The sequence below is a fragment of the Palaemon carinicauda genome, chromosome 4, assembly GCF_036898095.1.
Source record: "Palaemon carinicauda isolate YSFRI2023 chromosome 4, ASM3689809v2, whole genome shotgun sequence".
NCBI lineage: Eukaryota > Metazoa > Arthropoda > Malacostraca > Decapoda > Palaemonidae > Palaemon > Palaemon carinicauda.
Window position 1 is genome coordinate 63671497 of NC_090728.1, and position 13209 is coordinate 63684705.

Sequence of the window (13209 nt, forward strand, 5' to 3'; positions counted from 1 at the left end):
CTGAACATCTAAGGTCATTGACGCCGATGTTATTTGTTATAAATAAATAAATGGTAATTCAGTTTAAAATATTATAAGCAAAATCATCCTAGAGAGAGAGAGAGAGAGAGAGAGAGAGAGAGAGAGAGAGAGAGAGAGAGAGAGAGAGAGAGAGAGAGAGAGAGAGAGAGAGAGATTGTATAACGGGATTTCGTGATTATATGGTGGCCTATTGGAAACATTCCTGCCTTGCAATTACCGGACTGGGGTTCGAGTCTCGATCAAACTCTAAAGTTTCTTTTCGTGTCTGCCACTTCACCATCCCTGTGAGCTAAGGATGAAGGATTTAGGGGGAGCCTATAGGTCTACCTGCTGAGTCATCAGCAGCCATTGTCTGGTCCTCCCTGGTCCTATCTTGGATGGAGAGGTGCCTTAGGCGCTGATAAGAGAGATGGTCAGTCTCTAGAGCATTGTCCTGCTGGCTACGGCCTTTCCACTGTCTCTTACCTCCGCAATTCACGAGCGGCCTTCAAACCTTTAAATGTAGTTGCAAGAAAAACACAAAAATTGTAAGAAAAACACTTAAACACTGGTAAGAAAAACATAAACCATGGTAAGAAAAAAAAACAGGGGCAAGGAAAACACAAGCCATGGAAAGAAAAACGCACGGACAATGGCAAGATAAACACAAACAACAGCGAGAGACACGCATAAAAAATGGCATAAAAAACACAAACATTGCTAAGAAAAACGGATACACAATGACAAGAAAAACACACAAACAATGTCAAGGAAAACGGATAAATAATGGCAAGAAAAACACGCAAACAATGTCAAGGAAAACGGATAAATAATGGCAAGAAAAACACGCAAACAATGGCTTGAAAAATGCATAAACAAGGGCAAGAAAAACATGAAGAATGGCAAGGAAAACAAACAAACAATGCCAAGAAAAACACAAGCAATGTCAAGAAAAACGAATAAACAATGGCAAGAAAAACACACAAATAATGCTAAGAAAAACGGATAAACAATGGCAAGAAAAACACACACACTAGCAAGACAAATGCACAAACAATGGCAAGGAAAACACAAAAACAATAGCAAGAGAAGCACATAGCAATAGCAAGAAAAACACGCAAACAATAGCAAGAAACACACACAAACAATAGCAAGAAACACACACAAACAATATCAAGGAAAACACATACACAATATCAAGACAAACTCACAATCAATAGCAAGAAAAACACAAAAACAAAAACAAGAGAAACACACAAACAATAGCAAGAAAACACATAAACAAAGGCAAGGAAAAACATAAACAATTTCAAGAAAAACACAAACAATTTTAAGAAAAACGGATAAACAATGACAAGAAAAACACACAAACAATAGCAAGAAAAAAATAAACAAAAGCAAGAAAAACTCACAATCAATGTCAATAAAACAGAGATGAAATATGGTCTTAGGGAAGCAAGGTTAAAGGAACAGAATCTTGCGCAGTAAGACACTTAAGTCACAACCATACTGGAGGAGGTCAAACCCATTAAAACTGCTCCTCTTGGAGAAGGTCGCTTGCACTTAATTTCCCTGTGCCCAAGAAAGCAAACAGAACGTTATTCGAAGATCGTTTTTCCTCCCGAGGCTCCAGATGGAGAGGGATTTACCTTCCCGAGAGAATATCTCTTCGATTCCATTTCAATTTCATGCTTGGGGAGAGTCATACTTCCTTAGAGTGTTGGGGGATATAACTTTTTTTATCTAACTTGAACTGCACACATAAGGTATATCTAGGATATTATATATATATATATATATATATATATATATATATATATAGGCTATATATATATATATATATATATATATATATATATATATATATATATATATATAGGCTATATATATATATATATATATATATATATATATATATATATATATATATATATATATATATATATATATATATATATATATCTAAATGTGTAGATAAATAAAGAGATAGATTGAAGTTGTATACATATGTATAGCCATATATATATATATATATATATATATATATATATATATATATATATATATAGTATATATAAATACATATAAATATATATATATCTACATACTGTATATATATATATATATATATATATATATATATATATATATATATATATATATATACACACATATATATTTATATATACATATATGTATTCTTTACATTCTTAGGAGTGAGCCGTTAAAGAAACTAAGACTATTTTATTATTTCAGAGTTAAATATTATAATTTGTCATGTGCTTAATTCTCTATCTGTGCCTTCAGCTAATATTCCTGTCGACAAAAAACATACCAACGACGTCACTTATATCTCCTCTTTGCCAGGCTGACGTCTTTCACTTATTTTTGGATTGCTGGAAAAACAACAAAATGAAAAGACGGTTTTCTGTTTTATTATTAGAAACGAAAGAAATATTTATTCACTAGAATTCCAAAAACAGTTGAAATATGCATGAAACTTTCCCCACCCTTTGACTCAAAACATTTTGTTCAGTTATCAAACACTTTTAAAGGTTTAAAGGTTTAAATGCCGCTCATGAATGGCAGATGCAAGGGACAGTGACATTGCCATATCAAGAAGGACACTGTCCTGGAGACTGACCATATTACATATGAACAGCATTCAAGTCCCCTCTCGACCCAATTTAGGACCAAGGAGGGCCAGCTAATGGCTGCTGATGACTCAGCAGATAGATATATAGGCTCCCCCAAAACCCCCATTCTTAGCTCACAAGGATGGTGAGGTTGCAGCGACCAAAGGAAATAACGAGTTTGAGCGGGACTCGAATCACTGTGTGGCCATCACTAGGCATGGACGCTACCACCAGGCCACCACAATCCTAAATATTTTATTGCTTTATTCTTTTTTACTAGTGTACGTGACCTGTCAAAAGTGACACGCACACACAGCCCGTCCCCTTTCCTAACTACAACTCCTCTCACCAGGATATGACTAATCCCTCTCTTCCTTCCTTAGGGACAGGTACTAGTACTATATTCACAAATGCACACATTCACAACCCATCCCACCCCCTCCCCCTTTCCTAACTACAATTAGGCAGTTTCAGCCATTAATATTATGGTTTCCAAATGTACCTCTCAGGGTACCCCATCTCGCCAGCGTATGACTACTCCCTCTCCACCTTACCCGGGGGATGTGGAGAGGAGAGATCGAATAGTCGAACGTCTCTTAATGCTGCTTAGCGTGACAGGATATACTGTATATATATATATATATATATATATATATATATATATATATATATATATATATATATTTATATATATGCAATATATATATGAATATATATATATATATATATATATATATATATATACATACATATATATATATACATATATATATATATATATATATATATATATATATTATATATATATATATATGTATCTATATATATATGTATATACATACATATATATATATATATATATATATATATATATAAAAGTATATATATATATATATATATATATATATATATATATATATATATATATTGTGACACGTTGCTCTTTTTTATATAAAGGAATTTTTTATTGAAACTTCCCATTAGCCATTTTTAATCTCACACCGGATTACTGAGCATCCTTTAATGAGGCAGCTTCTCTGTACTTTTCGCTTTTAGTATCTTTTATAAGCCCCACCTGAAGAATCTCTTCCTAACCCTTTTGTTGATATAGCTCTTCTCATCAAAACTGTATATAATTTTTTCTCTAGGATTAATCGTGAGTAGGCGAGGCTTTTTAACATAGCATTTTTCTAACTTTTTCTATATCTTTTGTTACATTCATTTGCTTCGTTGTATAATTCAACACTTTAATCATTTTCATCATCATCATTTCCTCCTACGCCTATTGAGGCAAAGGGCCTTGGTTAGATTTCGCTAGTCGTTTCTCTTATTGTTATTCCTATCATTATTCTTTCCATAAATCAAATTTTTATAACATATACTTTCCTTCCTATGAAATATCTATCTATTACTCTCAATATCCTCTACTTTAGTTTGCTCTCATATCTATGTTGCCCATTTTCTCTCTTATTGTTATTCCTATCATTATTCTTTCCATAAATCCCATTTTTATAGTATCTACATTTTTTCATATGAAATATCCCTTTCTTGCTCTCAATAATTTTCCATCTGCTTCATATCTGTTTTTGACGTTGTTAATAGTTTATATAGGACATATCTGTTTTTGACGTTGTTAATAGTTTATATAGGACATATCTGTTTTTGACGTTGTTAATAGTTTATATAGGACATATCTGTTTTGACGTTGTTAATAGTTTATATAGGACATATCTGTTTTTGACGTTGTTAATAGTTTATATAGGACATATCTGTTTTGACGTTGTTAATAGTTTATATAGGACATATCTGTTTTGACGTTGTTAATAGTTTATATAGGACATATCTGTTTTTGACGTTGTTAATAGTTTATATAGGACATATCTGTTTTGACGTTGTTAATAGTTTATATAGGACATATCTGTTTTGACGTTGTTACTGTTTTTAGAATGATTTATTGTTAATTTATTCTCATCATTTATTTATTTCCTTATTTCCTTTCCTCACTGGGGTATTTTTCCCTATTGGAGCACTTGGGCTTATAGCATCTTGCTTTTCCAACTAGGGTTGTAGCTTGGCTAGTAATAATAATAATAATAATAATAATAATGATAATAATAATAATAATAATAATAATAATAAAAACCCTTCTCTTGTCAGTGTTGAATTCAGTATAACTTATAATGTAGTTAAATTTTCCAAGACCACATAAATCCTTGCTTTTTGATATTCATTGGAATGCTCTCTTCAAGATCTTTAAAATATATACAAACCTACTATAGTTTAGGTGATATTAAAATATACTTTCCTTTTCCAAATTTTGACTAAGCCACGGAGAGCAGTGAAAGGGTTAATATCTAATTTGCAATTCCAATAATAAATTCCATTGAATTTCCTTCATCTGATCTGTAATTTATTACCTCCTGCAGCTTTCAATAGTTCAATTTCTTTTCCTTTTTTTTATATATTCAAGATCTATGAGAGAATTGTAAGTGTCGAACTAGTGACAGCAGGAAAAATTTATAACTGCACCTTCGTAATATATTATGTAATTCTTCATTTTTTTTTTACCATTTCTTTGAGATTGGTTGATTTTTTTGCATGATATATACTGTATATATATGTGTATATATATATATATATATATATATATATATGTATATATATATATATATATATATATATATATATATATATATGTATCTATCTATCTATCTGTATATATATATATACATATATATATATATATATATATATATATATATATATATATATATATATATATATATATATATATATATATAAATATTGACTAAAAAACTGTATTTGTTGCTATCGTTGTTGTTGTATATGTGTTTGTGTGTTTGTGAGTATTATGAGTATATATACATATGTATCTAAGTGTGTTTATCTATCTGTCTATCTATCTATCTATCTATATACGTATATATATATATATATATATATATATATATATATATATATATATATATATATATATATATATATATACTGGATGGATACATTATTATCCAAGGACTTCAACAATATACCTCAATAATCATTTAGGGAATAAAACTAAAATTGTTCTAAATATAAAACTTATACGCAGTAATTGCTATAAAGAGTTTAATTTTTTTCCCATAATCTATAATTATATGCAATTTTGTACATATCTTCTTTTATAGAATAAATATTTCCAAATTATTATATTTTTATATATGAGCAGCTCCAGAATATCATGTTTTCGAGCTTAAATGACTCAGTGTAATAAGGAAGAGCGCAGAACCCCCTTCTCTTAATGATATCTATATGTAAATGGCCTTTATCAATTTTTGTTCCCAAATCGTCCTCACACGAGAATAGTTACAGGTGGTTTCAAACTACTAGAACCTAGATACGTGTCTACTCTAGGCTCTATAGAGTCTAGAGCCTTTATATAAGCGACTCCGAGACATTACAATAGGCTCCCACGAGACATTTGAATAATTGAAGATATTAAGGTCTTCAAGAGGAAACTGAAGACATTCTTATTCCGCGAGTGTTTTGATGGTGATGATCAAAGAGTAAGCGAACAATACGCAATGTGAAATGTTAAATTATTATTATTATTATTAATATCCAAGCTACAACCCTAGTTGGAAAAGCAAGATGCTATAAGCCCAGGGGCTCCAACAGGGAAAAATAGCCCAGTGAGGAAAGGAAATAAGGAAATAAATAAATGAAGAGAACAAATTAACAATAAATCATTCTAAAACAGTAACAACGTCAAAACAGACATGTCATATATAAACTATTAACAACATCAAAAACAAATATGTCATAAATAAACAATAAAAAGACTCATGTCCGGCTGGTCAACAAAAAAGCATTTGCTCCAACTTTGAATTTTTGAAGTTCTACTGATCCAACTACCCGATTAGGAAGATCATTCCACAACTTGGTAACAGCTGGAATAAAACTTCTAGAGTACTGCGTAGTATTGAGCCTCATGATGGAAAAGGCCTGGGTATTAGAATTAAATGCTCCCGAATGAACATCATAAAACGACTAATGCCTTCATTGCCCTACTGTCAGGAATCTGTTACCTCAAGGACAAAATTTACTTCAAACCTGCCAATATTGACTCAAAGATGACCACCTAGACGTAATTTTGACTCGTCATCCACACTCTGGTGGCTGCTAAACTGTCTGTTGCAGTTGTTGTGATAATGGAATACGATCTCATAAATGTTATTTTTATAAATGATATATTGATGATTCAATTATGTAATTTTTTTTTTCTGTTGATTTCTGATGTACTGTATGTAACTGCCAATATGTAACTTTGTTTACGTGTTTGGGCGTAATAAATTTATTAAATAATCATAAAACGACAGTGGAGGTCCTGTAGAGAGTAGGGTTCCCCTGCTGTATAGGACCAGATAAGCAGCCCTTAAAATAAATAAGAATAAATAAATAATAACCATTAGAATTTTGTATTATGAAATACAAATGAATGAGTATTGGAACAGCGTTAATGTTTTTATGTTAACCAGGCTGACATGAGTCTTTTTATAGCTTATATATGACATATCTCTTTTTGAAGTTGATAATAGTTTATATAGGATATATCTGTTTTGACGTTGTTACTGTTTTTATAATGATATATTGTTAATTTATTCGCATCATTTATTTATTTCCTTATATCCTTTCCTCACTGGGCTATTTTTCTCTATTGGAGCCCTTGGGCTTATAGCATCTTGCTTTTCCAACTAGGGTTGTAGCTTGGATAATAATAATAATAATAATAATAATAATAATAATAATAATAATAATAATCCAGAGGCCTAACCTACACTGATAGAACCGTAATTTTTACCGGAAGATCTCCTTAAAAATATATTTTTCTCAACCGTGTTTCATTAAAATGCAGGCGACCGTAATTTTACCTTACTTTGTTATTACCTTTTATGGGTAGGTGACCGTTATATCACTTGAAAACCCGTAATTTTTACCGGAAAATCTCCGTAAAAATATACTGTTCTCAACCGTGTTTCAGTAAAATACAGGCGACCGTAATTTTACCTTAATTTGATATTATCTTTTATGGGTAGGTGACCGTTATATCACTTAAAAAACCGTAATTTTTACCGGAAAATCTCCGTAAAAATATATTTTTCTCAACCGTGTTTCAGTAAAATACAGGCGACCGTAATTTTACCTTACTTTGCAATTATCTTTCACGGGTTGGTGACCGTACTATCACTCATTTACGTCAATATAACCGTTTTTAAAACGGTGAAAATCCTGGAATAAATGTTGCCATACTTTTACCGTGTTTTAATGTAATTATTTTACCATTCTTTGTTATTATCCTTCACGGGTTGGTGACCGTACTATCACTCCTTAACGTCAATATAATTGTTTTTGGAACGGTAGAAATCCTGGAATAAATGTTGCCATACTTTTACGCTTTTTGATGCATTTTTTAAAGTGTAAATTATATTACAAAACCCTTCTTTTATCCCTGGAATAGTCTTCGTCCGCTTTTTCAATGCAATTTTTTAACAGTGTAAATTATATTACAAAATCCTTCTTTTATCCCTGGAATAGTCTTCGTCCGCTTTTTCAATGCAATTTTTTAACAATGTGAATTACATTACAAAACCCTTTTTTCATCACTGGAATAGTCTTCGTCCGTTTTTTCAATGCAATTTTTTAACAGTGTAAATTATATTACAAAACCCTTCTTTTATCCCTGGAATAGTCTTCGTCCGCTTTTTCAATGCAATTTTTTAACAGTGTAAATTATATTACAAAATCCTTCTTTTATCACTGGAATAGTCTTCGTCCGCTTTTTCAATGCAATTTTTTAACAGTGTAAATTATATTACAAAACCCTTCTTTTATCCCTGGAATAGTCTTCGTCCGCTTTTTCAATGCAATTTTTTAACAATGTGAATTACATTACAAAACCCTTTTTTCATCACTGGAATAGTCTTCGTCCGCTTTTTCAATGCAACTTTTTAATAGTGTTAATTATATTACAAATTCCTTCTTTCATCCCTGGAATAGTCTTCGTCCGCTTTTTCAATGCAATTTTTTAACAGTGTAAATTATATTACAAAACCCTTCTTTTATCCCTGGAATAGTCTTCGTCCGCTTTTTCAATGCAATTTTTTAACAGTGTAAATTATATTACAAAACCCTTCTTTTATCCCTGGAATAGTCTTCGTCCGCTCCTTCGACTGTATCTATTCTTGGCTCTCTGTCAACATTTACAATGGACAATTCCCATCTACACATAAGACGTATGTTTTTAATTAAGCATTTTTTAACGCCACTGTTTTCTGTCTTTAAAAAAAATAAGCATTAAATGAATATAAATCTTTCGACTGTGTTCATTCTTGTCTCGCTGACAACATTTATAATTAAGAATTTCCATCAACAGATAAGACTCAGGTTTTAATTAAGCATTTTCCACGCCATTGTCAACAACACTGGTACAAAAAAAACCATAAATTTAATAGGAAATTCTCCGTTTAAATATAGTTTTCACCCGTATTTCAGTAAAATACAGGCGACCGTAATTTTACCCTACTTTGTTATTATCTTTTACTGGTTGGTGACCGTAATATCACTCCTTTACATTAATATATTATTATTATTATTATTATTATTATTATTATTAGCCAAGCTACAACCCTAGTTGGAAAAGCAAGATGCTATAAGCCCAAGGGTTCCAATAGGGAAAAATAGCCCAGTGAGGAAAGGAAATATTTGTAACGATAAATGCCTGGCAACATCTATTCCAGGACTTTTACCGTTACAAAAAGGGATATATTGACGTAAAGGAGTGATATTACGGTCACCAACCCGTAAAAAGATGATAATAAAGTAGTGTGAAATTACGGTCGCCTGTATTTTACTGAAATACGGCTGAGAACAGTATATTTTTAAGTAGAATTTCCAATTGAAATTACTGTTTTTATTTAACACCTACACATATACCTACGCCTACACATTTACTTACACATACACCTACACTTGCACCTATACCTACACATACATTTACACCTACCCCTACATCTACACATACATCTACAACTACACCTACACATATACATTTATCTGCACATACACCTACACCTACACATTTACCTACACATACACCTATACCTATACCTACACATTTACCTACACATACATTACACCTACACCTTTACCTACACATTTGCCTACACATACATCTACAACTACACTTACTCCCATACATATACCTACACATACACCTACACCTACACATTTACCTACACATACACCTACACCTATAACTTCACATTTGCCTACACATATATCTACAACTACACCTACTCCCATACATACACCTACACATACACCTACACATTTACTTATACATTAACCTACACCTACACACACCTATACCTACACCTATACCTACATATACACCTACACATACTGTATAACTAAAACGGACCAAAAAAAAAAAAAAAAAAAAAAAATACCAAATCCCTCCAATTTCATCAAGTGAATTTTTCATATGCTAATGAAGAACTTTTTTTGTCCAGAGAAGATTGAGTAGACTGAAGCGTCCCCAAAACATTCCAGTGTCTTTTTTTGTCTTTTCCTTTGATGGAAAAGAGAAATTCTGGAAGGAATAAAGCGCTGGGAAGGCTTGCGAACTATCGAATAGCTTTGTGTCTCATCAGAGAAGGAAATAAAGGGGCCTAGATAGATTATTTAAGTGAATAAATGAAGAGTTTTTTTTCTTAACCAGCCAACATTGGATTTGAGAAGGAAATGAAAGGATCTAAAAAGATTATTTAGGTGAATAAATGAAGAGTTTTTATCTTTATCATCTAGAAAACGTTTGAGAAGGAAATTAAAAAGGCCCAAAAAATTATTAAGGAAAATGAATGAAAGGTTTTTTTCTAATCGTCTAGAAAAGGTTTGAAAAGGAAATTAAATATGCCCAGAAAGGTTATTAAGGTGAATAAACAAAGTAAGTTTTTCAGCCATCCAAAATTGGATTTGAGGAGGAAATAAAAAAAGGCCAGTAAAATAATGAAGGCGAATAAATTAAGTAAGAGTTTTTTTAAACCATCCAAAATTGTATTTGAGAAGGAAATAAAAAAGGCCATTAGAATAATGAAGGCGAATAGATTAAGTAAGAGTTTTTATAACCATCCAAAATTGGATTTGAGGAGGAAATAAAAAAGACCAGGAAAATAATGAAGGCAAATAAATTAAGTAAGAGTTTTTCTAACAATCCAAAATTGGATTTAAGGAGTAAATAAAAAAGGCCAGGAAAATAATGGAGGTGAATAAATTAAATAAGAGTTTTTTTAACCATCCAAAAATCAGTTTGAGAAGGCAATTAAAGTCAGGAAAGATTATTAAGGTGAATAACTGAAGAGGTTATTTTCTAACCATCCAAAAAATGTGTTGAAGGACAAAAAAAGCTAATAAAAATTATGAAGGCGAAGCAATTAATTAAGAGATTTTTTTAACCATCCAAAAATCGGTTTGAGAAGGAAATAAAAGAGATCACAATTGAAAAGGAAATAAAAGATATGATGAAAGTTATGAAGACGAATAAATGATGTAAGAATTTCTCTTCTAAACATAAAAAAAAGGAGTTTGGGCTGTAAAAACTAAAAATTATATGCCAACGAAATTGTCCCCATTTTAAAGACCCTCTCCCAGTCCCCATGTAAACTTTCTTTGATGTGTAGTTTCTTAGAAACTCTGTTTATTAAACAGTTGATCCCTCGCCCCAGTATTTGTTATGGTCCCATTCTAATCAAGGGAGCTTGAATGATATCTTTGGAAATGTGTGTCACTCTGATTGCTTTGACTCTTGCGTCCACTCGAGGCAATATGAGCTCTTCTACTCCTTTCTTACCTCCACCTTCAAGGGCTGTGATGGCCTGGTGGTAGCCTCCTTGCCTGGTGATTGCTTAAACTCGTTAGTTCCTTTGTCGCTGCAATCTCACCAGCCTTGCGAGCTAAGGATGGGGAACCTAGGAGGTTATGTTTTCACCTCTTTCTGTTTATTAGTTTGTTTGTTTATCGCCATCCTTACTAAAAAATTACGGATGAATTTTGATGGAAATTTCAGGATTTCTGAAGTGGGCTAAGTTAGAATTGATTAGATTTCGACAGTGCCATCGGGATCACCATATATATATATATATATATATATATATATATATATATATATATATATATATATATATATATATATATATATATATATATATATATATATATATATATATAAATATATATATATATATATATATATATATATATATATATATATATATATATATATATATATATAAATATACATATATATATATATATTTCTTTCCAGTCAGAATCAGTGTCACTACCAGACGTATAACTACACCATATCTCCCCGTCCCTCGGATAGGAATGGAGAAGTAGTCATAATCTGGTGAGAGGGAGTGCGTGTGCGTGTGTATGCATATTTATCTAAATATTTAGCCATCATTTTGACGGGTCATGTACACTTGTATAAAATAAATTCCTTTGAGGCAATTTCAAGGATTGGTATTAACTTGAATTTCTTAGAATATGTTTTATTTATTATTTCTACATTTTTTTTTTAATTATAAATTTCTTTTAGTACATTTCTTTCTCACACATATCTTAGACTCCCAGGCCCATAAAAAATACAGCTTCCTTTGTAAATACCTGATCCAGGATAATAATCTGAAGACACTGGCCAGAATTCTTTAGAGAGAAGCACAGTTCCCTTACGATTCTGTGGAAATAAATCCCTAAATCCACGAATTTCTGTTTGTGTTTTGGCATACGAAATGTGATGGAAAAAAAGGTGGTAGAGGGCTTGAAGGGTAAGAACAAGATGTCACAAACAGTAAGATTTAAATTTGACAGCTTAAATCTTTGAGAGAGAGAGAGAGAGAGAGAGAGAGAGAGAGAGAGAGAGAGAGAGAGAGAGAGAGATCAATTATTTCATTTCGAATCCATACCCAGATATCACTGTATAACTTTTATTCAAAGAGAGAGAGAGAGAGAGAGAGAGAGAGAGAGAGAGAGAGAGAGAGAGAGAGAGAGAGAGATTAATTTTTTTTGTGGACGATATACATTTCCTTTCGAATCGGTAGCCCGATATTACTGTATAACTCCTTTACTCAAAGAGAGAGAGAGAGAGAGAGAGAGAGAGAGAGAGAGAGAGAGAGAGAGAGAGAGAGAGAGAGAGAGAGAGAGAGAGAGGAATAGCGTATCTTGCTAATATTTTCTCTCCGATGGTTTGAGGAATATCTTTTCATAGTCGATTATCAAAATTTTTTGAATATTTGTTCAAACAAAAGTGATAAAAATGTCAGGTCACTGGATCTGTTTGTAGCAGAGGCTTGATATATCCTTATATAGTTATCTTGAAGTACACTGTTAAAAAAAACTCCGTAATATTAATCGAAAATTCTCCGTAAAAATATATTGTTCTCAGCCGTATTTCAGTAAAATACAGGCGACCGTAATTTTACCCAACTTTGTTATTATCTTTCACGGGATGGTGACC